The sequence below is a fragment of the Ailuropoda melanoleuca genome, chromosome 4 (genome assembly GCF_002007445.2).
Source record: "Ailuropoda melanoleuca isolate Jingjing chromosome 4, ASM200744v2, whole genome shotgun sequence".
In the NCBI taxonomy this organism is placed as follows: Eukaryota; Metazoa; Chordata; class Mammalia; order Carnivora; family Ursidae; genus Ailuropoda; species Ailuropoda melanoleuca.
This window is the reverse complement of record NC_048221.1, coordinates 138,135,714-138,159,246: the sequence shown is the minus strand read 5'-3', so window position 1 is coordinate 138,159,246 and position 23,533 is coordinate 138,135,714.

Genomic DNA, 23,533 nt, shown 5'->3' with positions numbered 1-23,533 from the left:
ACCAGGAGCTCTTGTAGCCACCTTGGACTCAAGAAGAAATCTGGAAAGGAAACCATGGCTGAGGAGCAAAAAGCAAAAAGACAGCAGCCTGGCTTCCTGATAACACCAGACTTCCCTACTTCTAGGCTTCCTTTATGTGAAAAAGAAATGTTATCTTAGTTTAATTGATCTTACGTTAAGTTTTTTGGTCATACACAGTTCCACTTAATCTTAGCTTGTGATGAGGATAATGAGACATACACGTAAATCTTGTAATGAGATACCATGCGCACCTATAATGGGACCAGAAGCCGCGACTTGGTCACTCCACCACAAGGATGGGATAAAGCAGAGAATGGTGGGAAATGTTTTATTTATTCTTAAACCTCTTATATTAACTTAAAATGTGCATTTATTCAATATCATATATTGAGTGATTGTACCTAATTGGGGTTTCACACATCTCATTAGAATTCCCGTAGTAATTGGCCCTTATTAAGTCTTTTATCTAAAATAAAGTTCTCTTTTCTAGATAACTCTATTTACACCCTCATATTTTATTGGTTGCATTGCATGTAATTAAACTATATAATTAAAATAGCAGGAACTGCTGGTGTAAACGGGCTTGGGAACCCGTAGCTGCCCCCGGTAAGCACACATCTCTGCCGACAGAAGCAGAGATAAAAGAACATTCTTGGGGATAGTCTGGTGACCGTGAACTTTCAGCCTGCAGTGGCGGGGCCAGTAGGGTTTTAGAGTGAAAGAAGTGTGTCCATTAAACTATCAGGTAAATGAGTTCCACTCACCACCCGAGAAATAGGCATATTACCATATGTCTATTATATACCAAGCACCATCCATACATTTTCTCATTTGAACTTCACAGCTGCAAAATTAGATACAATGTATTATTTCCATTTTACACCAAAGAAACTGATGGTCAAGAATTTCAAGTATTTTTCCCCAAATCACACTCGGTAGTGGGGCAAGGATTTCAATGTTCATCTATCTAGCTCCAAAACTTCTGCTCTCCTCTGCACCAGATGTCCGCTTACGGAAGGAAAACAAGAAGGGTCATCCCACAGAGCCGATTCAGGGTCTGGTCAATGTGACAAGACTCTTCCTGCTCTGTCTTATAATTGCTGGTGGCCGAAGTTCACAGAATATGTGGGAGAAGAGAGAAAATCCCACACGTACGGGACATGCTCTTCCACAAACATTAAATCATAGGCACCCACAGCAGGGCACGTGGGTCTTTCCTCATCATGAGCAGCCCCTTTGTCCGACCGGGTCTGGCCAGCAGCTCAGATGGGTCAGTGTCTCACCAGTTGTGAAATATTTTTTGAATATCACCTCTGGCCAACCCTGGCACCAGACGCCAACAAGCCACATTGCCCAAGTGGGCTCCAGAGACATTAATAAAAGTCAAAGAAGCTGAATGCAAGGCTGAAACTCAATTGCCCTCGGAGAGTATTTTTGGAAAACCCATGTCAAACGAGCATGGTCCACCCAGGCCACTTATTTCTTCCTGTGCTCTCTGGGCACAGAACAGGCCTTAAGATGGTCTGTTCCGGGGCCACTCACTGAGGCAGTGCCTGCTATCAAAGACTTCACAGTCTAGGGGGACAGACAAATACAGAGCAGGAAGCAGTCAGACTGAGGTAAGCTCAAGGGGTGGTCCAAATAAGGATAATTCCCACCATCCAGGTGAAGGGAAGAGGGTGCCCAGGAGGCCTCCAGAGGAGATGATGGAGCTGAGCCTGAAGAGATGAGAGGTCAGTGGGGAGGAAAGGCTGGTAAGGAGAATGGGCTTCTAAGCAGAGAGCACAGCTCATGCAGAGGGCCTGGGCATGTGCAGGGGGAGAGGTAGTAAGAGAAAGAGGGAGATGGGCTCTCCAGAACTGCAGGACCCTCCCCTCCTTAGAGGGCCTGGCCTTCCTGCTTAACCTTTGATCAGGTGACTCCTGCCTGCATGCTCCTGGCCCCCCTCCCTCTTCCCCTCGCTGGATTAAGTCCAGTTCATCTTTCTGATTTGAGCTCAGAAATCATTTCCTCAAGGTCTTTCCTCCTATATGTCTCCCCTGCTCCACTGGGGCACAAACTGGGACTTTGCCTGGGGCTGGCACAGAGCCTGGAACACACTAAGCTCGCAGTATCTATGCGGTGAGTGAGTGAGTGAGTAAATGGATGAGTAAGGGAACGAATGAATGAAGAAGTGAATGTGTGTGGATGAATGAGTGAGTGAGCGAGAGTGTGAGTGAATGAGTGAGTGAATGAGAGAGTGAATAAGTGAATGAGTGAGTGAATGGGTAAGTGAATGAGTGAACTAGTGAGTGAATCGGTGAGTAAGTGAATGAGTGAGTGAGGGAGGGAGGAGACAGACCATCTGGGACATTGCAAACCATGCATAGAAGCTTCTGTGACTGAGGGTTTAGGAAGGAGACTAGAGACCCATCCACGAATGGAGGGCGCTGACTCAGAGCCGGGTTGAGGAGGGTGGGGATGGGGCCACAGCGAGGACAGGAGGTCCGGTGGAGGTCTAGTGTAATGACCAGGGAAGGCTGTGGGGGGCTTGCTGACTGCGGCGTGTGCCCAGTGCTTACCTGTGCCAGACGCTGGGTTAGCATTTCGAGTGCATAACATCATTGAGTCCTCACCTCACCCCTGCGAGGGGGAGTTGTTACATTATAATCCCCTCTAAGAAGCTGATGAATCTCTGTGTGCCAGTCACTCGATAAGGAATGGCCTGTGCCTGCGTCACAGACGGCCTCGCTCTGCCACCAGCGTGCACCTGAGCGTGGGCAGGTGGGCCCACGTGCGCAGGGAGCTGAGAGAGGGGGGTCTGCACCACACAGGTTGGGGTGCAGGTGCTGGGTGTCTGGGTGTCTGGACCCCAGCTTCAGGTTGTAGGACTTCACCCCCACCCCGCCCCTCCTTCCCTGTTGGCCTGTGTCTTCACCTCATGTGGGTGGCCTGGGGATTGAGTTCGGGAGTTGGGGAGCTGCCCCTACGAAGAGAAAGGATGCTTGCCTGGCTCCTGGCTGCTCATGAGACATTGAGATGAGCCCATCTAGAAACGCAGCCTGGGCCCTACCAGACAGAACGAGCAGAGCCTGTCTTCTAGCTGCTTCCCGGACACCCCATCCTATAGCTGTCTACAACTGCATGCAAATGATTCCAGCGCGTTCAGACAAATAGTGTTTACATTTGGAATCCAGCTGTCGAGAGACAACAGCTGCTATCAGGTGCTTAAGGGCACCTCCAAGGCATGTGTTTTCCAATTTCAAAAAACCTCTCGAGCCCACACTGTTTAAACTGTTTCCCCCGTGGAAGTTTCAGACTGAAGCTTCTTTGTTCCTGCCGCATGACTCATGAACGCCCTTTAAAAGAGAATGAAACAGTCGTGTTTTGATGGGGAAAATTCATAAAGAATGCAGTGAATTTTTTCAAATGGCCATGAGACCATCTAATTTAGGCCACTAAGGACAGACCCGCCGAAGCTCTCCAGCTGACCTTCCCTGTGAGGGCCTTGTCCTGGGCCTGCACCCGCTGGTGAAGGACATACTGACTGAGGCAGGGAAGAGAAGACCAGCTTTCCCAGGGCTGTTAGTCTTCCTGGGGTTCCATTTGAAAAGAGGTTTCCTGTTTTTCTAGAATGTCGTTTTTCTGAGTGCAAATCATTTTCAGCAGCATGATGTAATAATCGTCCAAAGATAAGCGTGCATTTAGATAGCACGTACTGTGCGCTAACCATGGTCCATGACTCCTTTCATTCTCATGGTGTTCCAGGTGAAGAACTGAGGCACAGAGATGGTGAGTCACTTGCCCAAGGTCGCACAGCGAGTAAGCAGCATGGCTGGGGTACAAACCTGAAGGTCTGGCTACGGAGTCTGGGCTCTCTGAGGTGGAAAGAGCACTCCCCACGGAGTCAGGGAACACAGGTATGAGTGTGGGCTCTACCCCTTACAATCTGTGTGCTTTGAGTCTCGTGCTACTCTGCAGCTTGAGGCCAAGGCCAGCTCACATTGTCGGAGCATCAGCCATCGGAGTGGGCTCTCGGTGAGCACAGGCTGCCTCTGAATGGGAGGTGAGCCCAGCAGACCCTCCCGGGGCCTGACCACACTCCCTCAGGCTTCGGGAAGTCATTCAGGCTCTGCAGTGTAGCAGAAAAAAGCAGGTGAGGATCCAGCAGGCCTTTAGGACGTAGTCACTTATGGTTGTGAAATGGTCTGGATTGGCATTAACGGTGTCCCCTCACACATACGCCATATCCATGTGCAGGAGCTCCTACTGTATACACACACACACACACACACACACGCACGCACATGCATGGGTCCTAACACACATCCACACTCAGTAAACAACTGGAATCCACCAACACCAACCCACAGTCTTGCCCCTTCAGAGGCATAAAGTACCACCTGGAGAATTGACTGTTACTGTCAGTCTCGAGGTGTTAGACTGCCTTGGCTTTGTGACCCCAGGGCCCGCCTTTGGCAGTGGGGGGGACACACCCATTTCCAGGAAATATGGCTGGTGGGCATCAGCCCTGGGTCTCTTCTCTTTGCCCTGGGAACCAATTCTGAAATCAGAGCAGTGGAAGGCACAGGAAACAGCCCTCCAGGGGTGGGGGGCAGGGTGCCTGGTCCCAGGTGTGTGCGAGTGTGAGTTATCCAGGACCGCAGCAGTCCTGATGTTCTTGACGGGAAGAAAGCAATTTTCACTTGGGCAAGGATATTACCTAAAAACGACTGTCTTATTGGATAGAAGCTCCTGACCAATTCTACTTCTTGTACGCCATTTCCAAGCACCTCCCTCCACTCCCAGGCCCAGGTTGAGGGGTCCTGGCCTTTAGTCCTTAAACCCCACAGGTTGTTACCCATCGAAGCTGCTTCCAAAGGTCCTGCCCTGTTCAGACCAATGTCTGGGGACTGCGTGAAAACCCAGCCTCCAGGATTTGCTCCAAGCACCTAGGACAGAGGTTACCCTTCCCCCCACCCCTCCCCCCCTCCCCAACCCCCACCATCTCCGCTCCTCAGCCATCAGGCCCACCGCCCAGTTCTTGCCTCAGGCACCCGATCCTATTCTTGATAGACCTCTGCTCCTGCAATCAGATAAATTCCTTTTTTTTTGCTTAAATTCTTTGGAATTGGGTTTTTCATCTCTAATGCAGAAATATTTTATAAAATGTGTTGAATGTCAGGCTAAGCAGTTTGCACACTAATTTGATAGGGAGAGGGAGCCTTTGAAAATGTGCGCGCACACAAGCACAACAAGCACTCTTGTTGCTCCGGTCGCACACACAACACCAGGGCACCACCACGCACCGTGTGCTGGGTCGTGGGTTCCCGGTGGTAAATCCAGCACCCTCCCCGCCCTGAGGAGCTCACAGTAGTGGCATTCAGCAAACACTGTTGAGGGCAGATTACTACAGAACACTGTGGTGAGTGCTTGTGGACCCAAGGCACGCAGTTCTGATGGTGGTGAAATGGTGCTATTGGGAGGTCGAACTGGTTTGAAGCAGCCTGCGGGTGACCTGGGTGGACCGGATGAAGTGGGGGCGGGCCAGCTGCGTGGTGGGGGGACCCCCGCTAGAGCAGGGACAAGGGGACGGAAAGCAGGGGCAGCCTTAAAACCACGGACCAGGAAGGGAGGGGGGCAGCATCCTCAGAAGGCACCTCACAACCAGAGGGCGGGAATTAGAGTCCAGGCTCTGCTCTTGCTTCGCTCTGTGAACCTGAGCCTGAATGTCAGAGGGCAGCGCCCGCCTTACCTCGCCTGCCTCGTAGGGAGAGGAAGGAAATAGTGGCTCTGTAATGTGCCGTCTACAGGGGGCTGTTAGTGCTGTTAGAAAATCCGAGACACTGTGGCAGAACGGCACGGACTGTATGAATGCAAGCACTTATTAACTCTTCCGATGAGAACCTCGGAAGCATCGATATTTCTTGCATAACTGCAAAGGCAAAGACAACCAGGGACTTGGGACCTAAATGACAGAAATAACGAGGTCGGATCTCAGCTTGACCCCTGCGCTGGGAGGAAAGCGTGAACACACATTATCCGTCTCCCACCGGACGGCCCTCCCGAGGCAGAGCCTGTCACTAATGAGAGACAGGCATGGGCCCCGGCGTGTCAGAACTTCATCTGTCACAATGAACAGAAGTCAATTATCTAGCCCCAGAAATCGCTTCTCCGGATGATAGACAGGAGCTATTAGCGGGTCCTTGGCAGAGACCTTGGCGGGCTCTAACGCTGCCTCCGGGCCAGGCCGTCCTGCAGCAGGGGCCTGACCCTCTCCAGAGCCCAGGGCCAGGACCAGCCTGCCCCCTTGACATGAGAGCGTCCTAAGGTCCCGTGGGCCCCCAATGGCCCGGCTGCAAGCCCACAGACTACCCCCGGGGCCCCCACCAGCCTATTTCCTCTAGTTTGGGACTGCTAAGTAATCTGGGTTCAGCACAGTTAAAACCCAGAACTTTTTTTTTTTTTAAAGATTTTATTTATTTATTTGACACAGAGAGACAGCCAGGGAGAGAGGGAACACAAGCAGGGGGAGTGGGAGAGGAAGAAGCAGGCTCCTAGCAGAGGAGACTGATGTGGGGCTTGATTCCAGAACCCAGAACGTTGGGATCACGCCCTGAGCCAAAAGCAGACGCTTAATGACTGAGCCACCCAGCCGCCCCCAAACCCAGAACTTGGCACAGCAAGGGAAGCAAAAAGGGACCAAATGTCTGTCCCCCACACCAGCTAAGAGCGTGTCCCTCGGCTGCTTCCCTCTCTGCCTTGAGCCTCAGCACAGATGTGGCGTCTACGGGCTGCAACAGGCCCGTGGTGGATGGCGTGCCTCCATGGTCAGTTCAGAAAAGCACCCATCTGGTATTTAGATTCTGTTGGACTCACCTTTACTGTTCGACCAAGATATTCTTTCCTCGTCGTTGTGTGACCCGAACAGGGCTGGGAGGCAGAGCGCCTTCCCCCCACCTAGCTTCTTTTCTGAGACAAGTAACTGTTCCAGTGGCCCCGTGCCCATTCAGGGAACGTGGTGGATGGCTTGGTGAAGGGGACTCAGAAGTGCCTTCCTCAAGGGTCTGCCCCCGTACACGTTGTGACATGTTCCATCTGTAGATAAATTAAAGACAGCTGTCTGCTCTCGCTTCTGATTCATGAGGTTTTTTTTTTCTTTTCCTTTTGTGGCAGGGAAGGTGTGATTTTTGAGTCAGTTTAGTATTAGACAGGCCTCGTAATTCTAGAAACTTAAAGGAACAATTGCCTTATCACTGGGGCTCCTGTCTTACTGTCTGGATGGAAGGCGGGAGGTTCACCGCTGCACCGGATCGCTGAGTCCAACTTAGAGAAGATTGTTCATGGAAAGGCACCAGGAACAGTGGGAGAGATGGGCGCTGGAGCCAGGCGACCCAAGCGCACTGTCCCAGCTGAACCCCCCACTACTTGGGCCCCCCTGGAAATCATTTCACGAAGTCAGTTTCCTCATCTGCAATATAGGGGTCAATGTCCTTATAGACTGTAGAAACCCTAAATAAAAAAGAACACACATCCAGCATCCGATGAGAGTTAAGTTATTACTTTTTATAAGAACTCTGGATTCAGGGGCGCCTGGGTGGCTCAGTCGGTTGAGTGGCTGCTTTCGGCTCAGGTCATGATCCCAGAGTCCTAGGAACGAGTCCCACGTCAGGCTCCTTGATCATCGGGGAGTCTGCTTCTCCCTCTGCCTGCTGCTCCCCCTGCTCCCCCTGCTTCTGTGCTTGCTCTCTATGACCAATAAATAAATTTAAAAATTTTTTTAAAAAGAACTCTTAATTGAAAGAGGTTATTTGAGGTGAAGAGACAATCATCAGGATCTATGTGATGATTATTTAATTCACATGTCAAACCCGATGCAACAGATGGCTATGAAATAAAACGTAAAGTGATCCTGTGTGAGAAGTATTCTTGAAAGCATTCTACATTTGAATTGCAGGGAACTCACCCCACGGACATAAATACACTGGGCACTAAAGCAGCACTCGTAACAATGTTGCCTCCACATTAAAAACATTATCATAATTGGTTTCATGTAAAACATGCACCTAAAGACGAGTAATCCTTTCCCACGAGAGGTCTGGAACACACACCAGATGAGCTCTTTAGCTAAACGTAGTTTAGCCTGAAGGCCGAGTGCTGTGGCACAAGCACGAAGCCTCTAACCACGCTCATCTTGCACACTCGGCCGGCCCCGGCGCAAGTTACCTCTCTGTTGCAATAAGTGCTGTGATAACCGACATGCTATAAAAATCCAGAGAATTATGAAAAGCCAGCAATCTGCCTTTCTGATTGCTGCCAGAGAATACGCTTCACGTTTTATTGCCTATGAAGATAAAATCAAACATTACCTGGGCTCCTGGGATGTTGCTCTGCTAATTCGATGCCACCCTACCCCGTGCGTGCTTGTATGCTTGTGGCCTCTTGTCTGCCTCTTAAATTGCTGGCCACGGGGGCGGGGGCCAAGGGTTTTGATATGCTTCCTTACGGACCTGTGCCAAGAGAGATTCTCGAATAATTAAATCTCACTGCTCTGCCCTTCATTTTTACCACTTCCTAACATTTGAATCCTTCCAAGACATAAAGCACCAGAGCAACATTTAGAACCACCATTGCAGGACTGTAGAGAGAGCGAGATCTCCTCCTCCTGCTGCATATCCAAATCCTATCGAGTCTAATTCCAACGCCACCTCCTCCAGGAAGCCCTCTCATATCTTGGCAGTCAGAAATCGTCTCTTCTCCTACTCCAAGAAACATGTGAGCACCACTATGGAGGCCACTTGTCACTTTCAACTGCAGCTCACGGGTATTTCTCTATATGTTTTGTCTCCCCTGGAAGAGTTTAAGTTGCTGGAGGGAGAGGGACCAGGCTGGAGTCCCAGCTCTAGTGTGTTCTAAACATGTGGCTCTTCACACAGGACTTCACCTTTCCTGTTTAGTTCATAAGCTGTGCAATGGGAATGACCATACCTGCATAATAAGGACTTTGCAAGGACATAACTTGTGTAAAGCAAATGGCAAGTTGGACCCCCAAAAGAGACTCCATAAATAGGTTAGGTGAATGAATAAAGGATTGAATGAATGAATGAACAGCTTGTAACTTCAGCAAAGGCATTTACTACTTACGAGATTCCAGAGCCCGAGTCCCCACTGAAGGGCAGATGGTGTAAATTGAGAGCCTCTGCCTGGCTGATGTTAAGACCCTTCCCAAAAAAGCAAGCCCATTCTTCCTTAAATCACCTAATGCTCACTGAAAACTGTTAGAAGCTACTTATAAATAATAAACAATCAACTAAACAAAGTTTCTAATGTCTTAACTAAAGACACACTCCTTCTAGTTTCTCCAGCCCATATAGAGCCATTGGGTGGTTGGGAAGGGTACCCCTTCCTCAAGACACCATTGCTGTCCACTCCCCCACAAAAGCCTAATATATGCAGCTTGATGGTGACACTTGAGTTATTCACCTGCCTTGTGCCACTTCAATGAAAATAAAATTTAGATTTCCTGACCAGACTTTTGCCCAAACTTTGGTACAAAGTCAAGGGTTTCCACCACCACAAAAGATTGGGAGGCTACTGTTGAGTTCCCCATTCCTTCAGGAACCCGTTTGCTGAAATGTACTTTGTGTGAAAGAGGAAAGCCTTCAGGGATGGGAAACCCTTGTGTGGTTTCTGGGTCTAGGGTGAATAGGGTTGCTCCAGTGAAGAAAGACATAATATGGGGGCGCCTGGGTGGCTCAGTTGTTAAGAGTCTGCCTTCGGCTCAGGGCATGATCCCAGGGTCCTGGGATCGAGCCCCACGTCGGGCTCCTCCGGTGGGAGCCTGCTTCTCCCTCTCCCACCCCCCTGCTTGTGTTCCCTCTCTCACTGTGTCTCTCTCTCTCTGTCAAATAAATAAATAAAATCTTTTTTTTTAAAAAAAGAAAGACATAATATGGAGGGAGCCATAGAAGTCTTGAATCTCAGCTTTTCAGTATTCTCTTCCCCTGGTATAAATTCACCCACTCAAGGAACACTTTAAAAAATATTTTTATTTTATTTATTAGAGAGGTAGGGAAGGAGGAAGAGAGGGAAGGGCAGAGAGAATCTTAAGCAGGCTGCATTCTCAGCTCAGAGCTCGACACCGGGCTGGATCTCACAACCCTGAATTCATGACCTGAGCCGAAATCAAGAGTCAGACGGTTAACTGATTGCACCACCCAGGTGCCTTCAAGGAACGTGCTTAAAGCCCTTAGAGGTATGCAGCTGAGCGGAACACAGACAGGATTCCTTTATGAACTCACAGCGCCGTAATGGGGACTGACGTATGATGTGAACAATGCTCTAACAGAATGATGCACAATGCATCATGGGAGCAAAAATGGAGACGTGCCCAACTCAATCAGGGCTGTGAATTTTAAGGATTTTGAGCTGAGTTTTGAAACATGGAAGGAACTCTGTGAGTAGACAAAATCAAAAGGGCATCCTAGCTGGATGAAAAGCTTTGTGCTAAGGCACAGCTGTGCAGAATTGCACAGCAATCTGGGGCGCTATACATGGTTCAACCCATTCTCCAAACTGCGGCCAGAGATCTTTCAAAAACGCAAATCTACCATAGTACCCGCTGAACTTGAGTGCTCCTTCTGTTTAAAGTCTGCCCCCCCCTTAGACTGCCAGCTCTAGGGGAGCTATGACTATTTTGCTCACCACTGGATCTCCGAGCCTAGCACGGGATCTGATAATGTAACAGGAACTCAGCAAATGAATGAATGGGCCGAGTGAGGTCTGAAGAGAAATTAGACTGAACAGTCAGGCCGTGTATATCGTGAAGGACCTTATGAAGCTCATGAGGGCGTTTGGATTTTATTCACAGACTACGGGGAGCCATTGGAAGATTTTTAAGCCAGCACTATAACCGGATTTGCATTTTTAAAGGATCACCTTTGGAGAGATAACTCCAGCACCAGTGGAAAGAGGACGGATTGGAAGGTTGTCTGGGCGGGAGCTAAGAGGACTCCTTAATGAAGCTGCATTCTTAATGCTCCGAGGCTGAGAGCCTGGATCAGGGAGGGATGTGGAGGGGAATCTGGGTGGCGAGACACCTGTGTGGCTATTAAACAAGTGGAAACATCAGGAACTGGTGGCGGACTGGTTTTGTGGGAGACGGAGAGGGATTTAGGTTGGTGCTACGGTTTCTGTTTGGACAACCAGATGAGGAAAAAGGGCCAATTAAATCAGTAGGACCTTGAAGTGAATTATCTACTTACTCTGGGTTGTCTGTCATTGGGGCCTCAATCAAGGAAAACCATCTTTTCTGCTGCTTCTGGTCAGCCTTTCTGAGCAAGGAAGCAACAGTTACCTGTCTTTGGCTCTGCCAGGGACTCTTAGGCTCAAGAAGTGTGAGAACCCTTGTTCCATCTGTAACCCACATGAGTCAGTCAGTCCTATCTGGTTATAACATCAGCACCTTTCCATCTGATTCAAAGTCTATAAGATGCGTTCTCTGCTTCTACAAGCTCCAGGCTGTACTGCTGTGTCATATTACAGAGCAAGGCACAAAGGAGGCATTGATCAGCTGGTCTGCCATCAAATTCCTAGGTCATTCCTTTGCTGTGTCTCGTCTCCAGCACAATGAGGGGCTGACCCGATGTGCCCACCGGCCATTTCCACAGGTCCCGCCCCTCAGGGGGGAGAGGGGCATGGGGGACTTCTGGCCACATTCTGGGCACCGCCCAGGGAAGGTTCAGGACAGGCCCCTGGTGGAGGCTGGGAGTCCAGGCTGAGTTGTTATGCTCAGAACCTTATGGAAAATTTGAACAGGGCCTGAGCAAACAGCACGGCTCACTTCTTGGCATCTGTAACTGGGACTCACTAAATGTGATGTGGAGTCAGCAAGTGAGGTCAACTTTGGCTGAGAACCTCAAACAGAGGGGGAAAGTCAAGGAGAGGAAGGAAGGGGACACTGGAGCATATGTAACCAGGATGCGGCACTTGTTAAACACAACTGGAAAAGGAACCCTTGAAGGAAAAGTGGTCACTCCAAATCCAGAGGCAGTCTACCCTTGCTCATCTGGTACCTGCCCCCCAGGCAAGTCCGAAGCCGTTCACCAAATGCTGCTCCCCAGTCAGGTTCAAAGACCTGAGAAAACAACTCACAAACCCTTTCCTAGGAGAGTCACACATTCGGTCACACAGACTTCAGGAATTACACGGAACCGAGAAACTGATGTTTCTGTTTAAAGCCACGACTAGGCCTCTTGTACGACTGGGGTAATTACTTCTGCATAGAGGTGGGAAATGTCCACAGCTCCAGATCCTGCAGGCAAACCAACCATTCCCTGCGTAGCAGTTAAGCAAGCACTTTCAGAATGAGTATTAGGCACTTTCAGATCCCTGGGGAACATTTTGCTCTCCAATCATAATTTTGTAAGCGGTTCCCCAGGGAGCTGAAAGAATTAATGCTCTTACGGAAGGGGGCTTGCTCACTTAAAAACTCATTCACCTCTAGGATTTCCCCCAACACATGCATATGCTTGTAAAGAAGTCCGAAAGTCTTGGTTTTACTCCCCAAACTTGCTTTATTTAAAATCTCCTGGGGGACATATTAAAAAATCCAGATGTCCAGGTCCCTCCCCTGAAGACTGATTCAGTAGGTTTATAGTAGGGCCTTCCGGAATCTGGATTTTAACAAGGGTGCCTGGAAATTCTCACAGGCAAGTAACGGCAATGCTTTTAAGCCAGGGGTTGCAGGTGGAAGGGGCAGGCCAGCCAGTGGTCGTTCCCATCACACCCCCAACAGGTGCGCAGTGATCACAACGGGGAGGAAATCATGCCAGCCTGGGTGACCCCAGGGATCTGGTAATAGGAGAGGCCTGTGCCGGGCATGGGAAGCGCAGGGAGAAATGCCCCGGAGGAAGGAAAGAAGCACTCAGAACAGGGTTCAGAGGTGAGGGTGTTTGCCAACCATTCTGTATCTCCTCAAAGTTCATAAGGAGATCATTCCAGAATAAGCTGTCCTAAATGAGGCTGTCAATGCTCAGATTGAGTCATAACTGTAGGATGGTTTGGCCAGGACCTGTTCAGGGTGCAGTGGCAAGATGAAATAAAGTAGACCATCTGGAGAGTTAGGAAAAAATGGAATTTGGGGGGAAGTTTTATCAGCAGCTCCTCAGCTCACATGGTGCCAAAACACAGGTGCTCCGGAGTGACTCAGGCCATGTTTCTCTGTGACCTTGAGCTCCTGAGGAAGGGCCTTGTCAGTTTCTGTGTGTGAACCCAAGTGTCTCGTGTTTCCAGAGTCCAGCGCAGTGCCTGGCACACAGCACATCATCGGTGGATGCCGCTGCCTTGCTTTGACTTGTGTCCCTCAATATTATTTGACCTTGAGGCTACTGGGATTTTGACGGAGATGTCCGACCCACGACCGGAGCACTCTCTGATTCTCATTTTCCCTTGAAAGCATCAGGAAATGCTGAGCCTTGTGGCAGGAATCACTGTCTACTCTAATTTCATTTCAGCAACTTAGTCTCCAGGTGTCTTGCTGGCTTCAGTCCGCTCTTCAGACTCACACTGACTCAGGCCGCTCCCTCCGGACACCGGCGCTGAGAAACCTTCCTGGCTCAGATTGAAAAACCAACCAGACGCTCCAATCCCCCGCTGCCTTGAGTGTGGGCTCCTTCCTGAGGGGCCTTCTCTCTCTTTTTCCGACTCAGCAACATGCTCTAGAAGTCCCAGCTGGAATCCGTCAGTGAAATACTGAGCCGCGTGAGCCTTCTCTGACAGCTTCAATTATCAGCTCAAGGAATAAAAACAAAAGTCAGGAAGAAATGTCAAAGGCAGAAAGCAGCACAGAGTTGGGTCCTCCTGTGGCGCGAATAACGTGAGGGAGTAGGTTTTCCTTCTAAGTTTTAGCTCCGTTTCAGGGGTTTGCTTCTTGAGAGGCATTAAAAAGCCCTTATTTGACCAGTTAAAAAAAATAAATGACCCAAAGAGAGATTTATCTGTGATGGACTCACTCATACTCTGTTTTCTAGGGTGGGGCGTAAAATGTATGAATAACAATATCTTTTATTGAGCAACTACTATGCGCCAGGTATTTGACCAAGATAGTCTCCAGTTCTTAGGACAACCATGCTAGGTATGTGGTCCTAACTCCCTTCTCCATCTACACCTTGCCAGTGAAGCAAAGGCTCTTTGAGAAACTTGCTCAAGGTTACAGAAAGTTTCAGCACCAGGATTTGAACTTTGGATTCCAAAACCTAGAAGTCACACCTTTTTTTTTTTTTTTTTTTTTTTAGTCTTTAACACTTTCTATAACACTAATTTGTGTTTTGTTTTGGCAACAGCTTTATTTAGATATAATTAACATACCCTACTATTCAACCATGGAAAGTGTACACTTCGATAATTTTTAGTGTATCCACAGAGTTGGGCAGCCATCATCACAATAAATTTTAGAACATTTTAATTGCCAAAAAAAGAACCCCCATATCCTTTAAGTATTACCTCCCTTATTCCCCCTGGATCCCTTTCCCAGCCATAAGCAGCCACTAATCTACTTTTGGTCTTTATAGACTTGTACATTCTGAACATTTCACCTAAATTGAATTATCCAATATGTGTCCTTTTGCGTCTGGCTTCTTTCCCTTAGCATCGTGTTTTCAAGGTTCATCCACGTTGTGGCCCATATGAGTGCTTCATCCCTCTTTATGGCTGAATCATATTCGACTGTTGTACGGATTGAGGTGTGTCCCTCCTCAATTCGTATGTTGAAATCCTAATCCCTCGTACATCAGAACGTGACTTGTTTGGAAACAGGAACACTGCACCCAGAACAATCATGCTGGGGGCCATATACATGCACATAGCCATATCGAGGAGGGGGCTCCTGACTCCAGTATGATCGACGCCCTTATACGGAGGGGAAATTTGGCCACACAGAAATGCACTCAGGATGACCACCGTGTGAACACACGGAGGAGAGCCACGTGCCTGTAAGCCCAGGAACGCCGAAGGTGGTCACCATCTACCAGAAGCTCAGAGAGAGACGTGGAGCCGATTCTGCCTCACCGTCCTCAAAGGTGCCAACCCCGCCAACACCTTGATCTTGGACTTCTAGCCTCAGAAGTGTGAGCCGAGAAGTGTCTGTCCAAGCCACCCGGTTTGTGGCTCCTTGTCACGGCCGCCCTAGCAAACTAACACACTCTATACGAATTTACCACATTTTGTTTGTTCACTTGCAAGTTGTCGGACATGTGAGTTGTTTCTACTTTTCGGCTTTTATGAATAATGCTGCTATCAACCTTTGTTTTTTTTTTTTTTTAAAGATTTTTTTTTTTTTTTATTCTACAGAGATAGAGACAGCCAGCGAGAGAGGGAACAGAAGCAGGGGGAGTGGGAGAGGAAGAAGCAGGCTCATAGCGGAAGAGCCTGATGTGGGGCTCGATCCCGCAACGCCGGGATCACGCCCTGAGCTGAAGGCAGACGCTTAACCGCCGTGCCACCCAGGCGCCCCTGCTATCAACCTTTGTAAACAGGGTTTTGGGTGGACGTGCGCTCTCGTTTCTTCTGGGTGTATGCGCACCTCGAGGTGGAATTGCTGGCTCGTATAGGAACTGCGGGCTCAGACTTCTGAGGAGCTGGTGGACTGTTCTCCGGAGCAGCTACGCCATTTCCCAGTCTCGCGAGGGTTCGGTTCCTCTACATCTTCACCACCGTTGGGATTGTCTGTGTTTTTTATTACGGTCATACGAGTGAGTTTGAAGTCGTGTCATATGGTGGTTTGATTTACATTTCCCTGTTGACTAATTATATTGAGCATCTTTTCATGTGCTTTATGGCCATTTGTGTATCTCCTTTGAAGAAATGTCTATTCAGATCGTCTGCCCACTTTTCCATTGGTTTGTCTTTCATTACTGAGTTGTAAGAGTTCTTTATATATTCTGGGTACAAGTCCCTTATCAGATATTTGCAAATATTTTCCCACAGTCTGGGGATTTTCTTCACTTTTTTGATGTATCCTTCGAAGCACTAACGCCTTTAATTTTGATGAAGTCCGATGTGTATATTGCTAATTAGTGTTTTATCCATCCGTTTTGCCTCTACACTTGCCCCTCTGTAGTCAGTTTCCCAAGAGCAGCCAAAGTGATCTGTTTTATGTTAAGTATAAAGCAAACTCTGCCAGGCCTCTGCATGTGGGAAAATCCTGAAGATTCGCCTGTGGGATCTGTCGCCATCCACCTCTCCAGCATCATCTTACGTTCTCTCTCTTGCTCACAACGTCCCCGCTGCTCCGACCTTTCTCTGAATGTCTACCTAGTTCCTGCCTTAGGGACTTTGCACTTGCTGTTCCTTTGTTGAATGAGCCTCTGTAATTTATATTCACCTGTTCCTTCTCTTCATTTCAGACTCAGCTCAAATGCTGCTTCCTCCAAGAAGTCTTTCCTGATTACCCTAATGTAGCAGCTCCTTATCTACCCTAAATCCTCTTTATTACATCACCCTGTTTCATTTCTGTCATGGGGACTCACATGAGACTTCTTTATTTATGTATTTACCATCTGTCTGTCTCTGCTAGAACCTAAGTTTGATAACAGCAGTGACCTTCTCTGGCTTGTTCGCTGCTACATGTTCACTTTGGAGACGGTGCTGGGCATATAGTAAGTAGTTGGTAAATACGAGTGGAATTACAGAGCAATGTGGTAGAACAGCAACTAGACAGGGCGTCGTATAGCATTGTGCCTCAGAGCTGAAAGAACCCGCCATACATCCCAAGATTGGAAAGAACCTTAATCCTTTGGGTTTTATCAAGTCCCTTCAGTACAGTATAGTTTACATAATTTGGAATATAGGGCCTCTGACAGGACGCGAAAGCCAAGGGGTGTATTCTTTACATACGAGCAAAATCCTGCTCAAATTTTAAAATGCAAACAAATTACCTGTGGGTCTTGTTAACTGCAGACTCTGATTCACTGGATCTGGGATTCTGCACTTCTCCCAAGCACTCAAGTGATGCTGATGTTGCTGGTCTGGGGACCGTACTTGGAGCAGCAAGGGCTGAGGGGACAGGAGCGCCTTAGTTCACGTGGGATGACGTCACACCGCTGCCATCTTGAAACTAGCAGCATAGCAAGTCTTCCCATGTTAAAGGAAGAAAACTGCACATTTCAGTCTCTGAAGGATCCGGGTCATCAAACAATCCCCTCCTCTCCACCATCCGACGCTAGATTTCCCTCCACAAACATATATTTTCCAGAATATTTGAGCCGACAGAGAAGGCCCCATTGTGGGAAAAGCCTGCTTGCCTTCCTATCTCTCACACTATGGATTTCTGTTGAATTGCTAAGTTTTCTCTCATTTTGTGTGCTGAAAGAGAAACACTTACATGCAATTCAATTCTATGAACATTTACTGAACACCTACTGTGTGCCTGCCCTGTGTTTTGGAAGAGAGGTATCCCCTTCTCCTCCAGGAGTCTAGTCTCGCGACCACAGTGAGATGAGGGAACAAATGTACTCGTCATAATACAATGTGAATGTTTCTACAACGGAAGCATCCAGAGCTTTGGGGGAGCTGAAGCATTGTATTTCCAGAGTGAAGTAGAGACTTATGAGCTCAGTGAAATCAGTGCACCCATCTTGTCTGACTCATTCTTTGGCTAAGCCAATTGCTTCACACACCAAAGAGAATGAGGGGGAGTTGAGCTCAGGAGGGAGGAAGGGCAGCAGAGGCCTTTTAGAGTGTATTAAGATATGGAGACCAGCGCACCATTCCATTTCCTAACAAAAGCTCTGGAGACATGTCTGGAGCACCATGGAAGCAGAATAGGAGATGGCCTAGAATGTTTGTTCATTTTGTAAGTAGGCTCCACACCCAATGAGGGGCTTGAACTCAGGACCCCGTCACATGCTCTACGGACTGAGCCAGCCAGGCACCCCTCGGCCTGGAAAGTTTACAAGAGTCATGGAAAGGAGGTTTGGGTTGATCCTGAAGGATGATCAGAAGTTGGGCAGATGGACGAGAGGAGGAGTGCTCTAGGCTCGGGTCTTGTGGTGAGGAAATACTTGAGGAACTCAGTGAACAGCAAGAGCTAGGTGCGGCCCAGGTGTGGGTGACACGGTTGGGGGAAGGAGTGGTGAGTGGCTGAGGATAAGGCTAGAGCAGCAGGGAAGCTGGGACTTGCCCTCCAGGACACAGAGATTAAAGGCAGACAACCAGGGTCACTCCACAGGTCGCAAAAGGGCTCTGTGAGTTGGGGAAAATGAGAAGTTTGGTGTGGTTACAATGGGGTCTGCAAACTCTGTAAGGGGCCATATAATACCATAAACATTTCAGGTATGTGGGCCTTTTGGGGGTCTGTCTCAACTATTCAACTCCACCACCACAGAATCTGTAAGTGAATGGGTGCGGTTGTGTGCCAATAAAACTTTATCAATGCTCACATTTGAGATGCATATCATTTTCGTGTGTGACGAAATATTCTTCTTCTTTTGATTTTATTTTTCTACTATTGGGAAATATCAAAACCATTCTCAGCTCAAGGACAGTACAAAATCAGGCTGCAGGCCGAACGTGGCCTCTGGGCCGTAGTTTGTGGGCTGTGGGTGAGAGCCAGGCTGAGAGAAGGTTAAGAGCGGCGGAAGTCATGGAAAAGCCTGGCACAGACTGTGACTAAGGAGTTTCAACTTTATCCTGTGACCAATAGGGAACTGCTCGAGCTGTTCAGGGCAGGGATAAGGTGTTCCGATGAGGCACTAGCGGAAATCCGTGCCACCGGAGAGCATCCTAGGAAGCCTGAGAACGGAGCTAAGTTGAGGGGGAAGCCAGTGATTTGCTGCAGGAAATAAATTAATGCAAGCACCCTTTAAAAGCTTTAGCAAAATCTATTTACATACAGAGTGCTAATTAATCTTTCTTTGCTTTTTCATTTAAACAGACCACACCCTCTGTTGGCACTTAATTGTGTTGTTCTAAGTACTTGAAAACAACAAATGGCATTTTCTTAATTACCCTAAGATAATTTTTATTAACACAAGTTGCCTTTGTGTGTACAGTCCAATTTATTGAGATTTTTGTCCCACTAGGGCTTTATCCCGTCGGCATGACTCAGAGTGGGAAGGTCTAATGCTCTGCCTCCTGGCAGAGAAGATACAATTATACTTAGTAGTGGGCTGGTAAATGTTTAACAACCTGTTTTCGGTGGGGGGGGGGGGGGGGGAATGTGTGTATAGATACATTTACTTTAACTTTCACTGATATAAGGGATTTGTAGTACCCCATTTATAAATAACACCGAATCATGCAATATTCTTCATTCTAAATTCCATACAGCTAATTGATTCTCACAGAATGCTTTCATTTCTTTTTGCTGAACTCTTGTATTCATGGCCAATCGGTGTTTGCAACTGAACCATGATTTGACAAAATAAGACTATGAATAAATGCTTGATTATTATCCAGTTGCTCATGTCATTGACAAATGAGCGTAGTTCCAACGTGAATGTTGGTTGATATTTCTGTCCACGTTATTAAATAAGACAAAAGTGAAGCCCTAAAGATGTATGCTATAGCTTCACTCATCTGTCAATGACACAAGCAGCCTCTTTGCTGAATCATGTCACAGTTTGCAAATACTAGAAGAACACGACCTCAGATATTTTCACTATTCACAACGCGAAGTTTACAGACATGACACACTTTTTTTTAAAAAGATTTTATTTATTTATTTGACAGAGAGAGACAGCCAGCGAGAGAGGGAACACAAATAGGGGGAGTGGGAGAGGAAGAAGCAGGCTCCTAGCGGAGGAGCCTGATGTGGGGCTCGATCCCAGAGTACCAGAATCACGCCCTGAGCCGAAGGCAGGTGCTTAACGTCTGCGCCACCCAGGAACCCCTAGACATGACACACTTTTAATCTGTGTTATTCACATTTTCTCTACCACTTTATTAAGTTTAGATGATCAACACAACGATAAATAAAACCTTGGTTTTTAGCCTTTGCAAATACTCCCACCATGGACGATTTCAAGCTACCAGAACGTGGAATTGGGAAGAGATATAGAGTAGCGAGCGTACCATCAGAATAGTGTTCCTACCATACGGGTGCAATCAACAGTCTGTAAAATTTCTGAAAATCTAACAGTCCATTCTCTGTGATCTGCTCTAGCTGGCTCCAGCATAGTGCGGGTTATGCCTCATTTTTCTAGAACTGTCTTTTGCAGTGCAGCAATCAGACTGTTACCCAGAGAAACTGCTTCGTTAAAACAAACAAACAAAAAAAATGAACAGACCTCAAGTATCTTAATGTGAAGTCAGCTATGAATAAATCAGTTTGTCATCTAAACTTAGCAGCTTAACAAAATGACAACATTCTCAAAAATTAGCTTTCAACATCCTCTAAAACATGTTCATTCTCACATGTCTAGGACCAATGATTAGATTCTCAGTAATAATATGGCCCTTGTGGCATTTTCCCTCTTGTGCCCAAACTAACATAAAACATGGATCATGGAATTGGGGGATTTAAAATTCGCTCGTTCAACTTTCATTTTACAAATGAACTGAGTCCAGAGAGGTTAATTTACTTATCCAAATCACAGAGAAGCAAAGCCGATATCAAAACCTAAGTTTTCATTTGTAAAATAGTTTGTGTGCTCATTTTCCCCCCTCTCAAGTGCAAGGTGAGATCATTGTGGTAAATGTATTCAAACTCCTCTCACTCTGAGAAAAGTGCGTCCCTTTAGTAACACCGTTTTGGGGAGAATGTTGTTAAGCTGTAGAAAAGAAACTTCTGGATATACGTACAATTTCTATCACTAGAGTTGTTGTGGGGTTTTTTCCCCCTTATTTCATTACACTGTTTACCATAATTCTTTTAAGGCACAGATCTGTTCATTCTAAGACTAGTTATTTACAAATTAATAGCAAGTGAACTGGATAAGCCTTGTGTTAAACCAGCCAACCCTCAAGCACATTTCGGAGTTAAGAACATATCTTACACCTTGACCTGGGAGTGAAAAATCCCAGGTTCTTGAGAACTACTGGAGGCAGAAAATTCCTTCGGAAAATGGGCTGTTGGCCAGTCTCAGGGAGCCGCTGAAAATGTCATTTTTGAGAGGAGAGTTTCTTTCCTCTTCCCTGGAAATGATAAGTTTACAACACTACGTTTCTTTTCTTTTCTTCCTTTTTTAAAAATTTTTTTATTTTTAACTATTATAAACCTACAACCTCTTATCTGAAATTCCTGCGGCCAGATGTGTGTGGAATTTAGAACTCTTCAGTTTTTAGAATACAACACATACACTGGATAATCTGAGTCAACCCCAGTAGGGTCTGGGGCAATACTCCATAATCAAGCACATTTACATTTTGCAGCAAAACATGAATATTCATATGAAGTGGGATAAACAAGACTATAAAATAGCCTCACATTAGTTCATTTCAGGCCAATTTAACGACAGAGAATTATTTTTAAAACTTTAGGTTTTCAGTGCTATTTAGATGTGAAAGTTCTTGATAAGGGAGTACAGGCCTTTAATGATGTTATCAGCAAGTTCTTCCCTTCATGCATTAAAAAATGTGTGTGTACGTAATGTTTTCTTGAGCCACGTTCAACTTTAATTTTACTCCTTGTTGGAGACTACTCATTCTCATTATATTAATCTCAGAGACACATTAACTGTGTCTTGCTCTGATCTTGCTTTAATTCCCCGCTTTTGCACAGAGCAAGGTTTTCTGCGATTCTCAGGGGTGTCTGTGAGAGTACATTGCTTTCGTGTTCTGTCACAGATGTCCTCTTTGCACCACCAGAGGACTTGGCAATGACTTGCTTCCCACCAGCCCTCCCATCCACTTGCATAATGCATTGCAGCTTTGCAATTTTATTTCTGTGGCTACTCAAGGTTCCTGTAAAGATACCCAAAAAGTTATACTAAACTACAGGAAACAAGAATAGGGGCTGTCTATGAAGAGAGAGCAGAGAAGAACAACATGCTCAACTTTGCCCCTGTAAAAGAAGTCTTGATCAGTCTGGTTAATGCTGTACTAGATGCCAAAGAAAAATATGACTTCCTTGTCTTAAATTCTCAGGGCCTGCTGGGGACTAGTCCTCTAAAAGTCAAGACTTGAAAAATTATGCAGAATACTGTCCTGTGCCAACAACAAAATGCTATAGCTGTAAAACTAGCTGGGAGAAAAACAGGGTTGGCCTGGTGTAAGAAAAGATGTATTAATATAAATACGTACAGGACTTGGATTGTACAAAGTTGCATATAGAGAAAACCCACCAAAGACACCAGAAGAGTGAAAACACATAAAAGATAGAAGCAGAGATGCTATAGTTTTAAAAATTTTAACTTATTGCCTAGTGCAGTAATGAAAGCTATCCACTAATACAGCTATTTCGGAGAGCTAACTTCGCAGGCAATGCTACTAAAATACCAAAGGCCATACATAACGTCTGACCCAAGCTGCCATGTCATATAGCAAATTCTTACATGGGAGCTTAAAAAAGATTGTTTGACTGGTCCACTGTCCTGCAGCTTTGTCAGGAGACTGCTTTGTCTGACATATTGAATTTCCAGTGTCTCTCACACTTCCTCCTTTTCAGATGCACAAAAGGTTTTTGTCAAGTTTCTCTTGGTTTTATGGCAGGCAGCTACAGGACCCATGCCACATGCCTGGTGGAGAGTCATAGGGTGTGATTCGATTTGACTAGTGTCATCAGAGCTTCTGGATTTTGAAAACTAACTATTAAAAGTTTCCTTAAGAGCTGTTAGGTGAAAATCTGTTTACTAGTTCAAACTCTGTACTGTACCTGTTGTGTCCGAGATTTGCCTGCCATTGTTGCATGTTCTCTCTGAAACCATATGAAGGAGAGCTTTCTCCGGGTTCCCATGCCCTCCCCGGGTTCCCATGCCCTCCCCGGGTTCCCTGCCCTTCCTGCAGAAATTCCACCTCGGGGCATCCAGTTATTTGCCCAGGATGGGTCCTCCTCTAGTACCCTCAAACTATGTCCAACTAACCCAGAACGATCTATGCTTCTGTAAGCGTAGGGAACACGACTGGGACATTCACTAAGGGCGTGTGAGCTCTGCAGCGCTCCGACCTGCGAGGCACCGGGACCAAAGTTTGAGGCCCCGCCGCCCCCGGGGGCCTTCACCGTGCGCTCTTGGGCAAACTGTTTTCTACATAAAGCAAATAACCCTCGCTTTACGTGCCTCGTGAGGCTGGGAGGATGAGGTGACTTTACGTAGAGCACGGGAGCACTCGCCATATGCTCATTTCTTGTAACTGTTACCGAACCCCAAACTGGCGAGGGGGTGCGCCCGGCGGGGCGCGGGAGGCATTTGCGGCGCGGAGTGCGGGCCCGGGGCGGGGCGCACCGTCCGGCAGGGGGCGAGCTTCTCATACTTTTCCCTCGCCCGGACGGGCATTCCCGGCGGTCTGGGGGCGACCCCCAGGAAGCTTCCAAGCCCGGGGTGAGGTAGGGTCCAGAGGGGTGGGCTGCGGCTCGGCCCGGAAGGGTGCGACGCGGCCC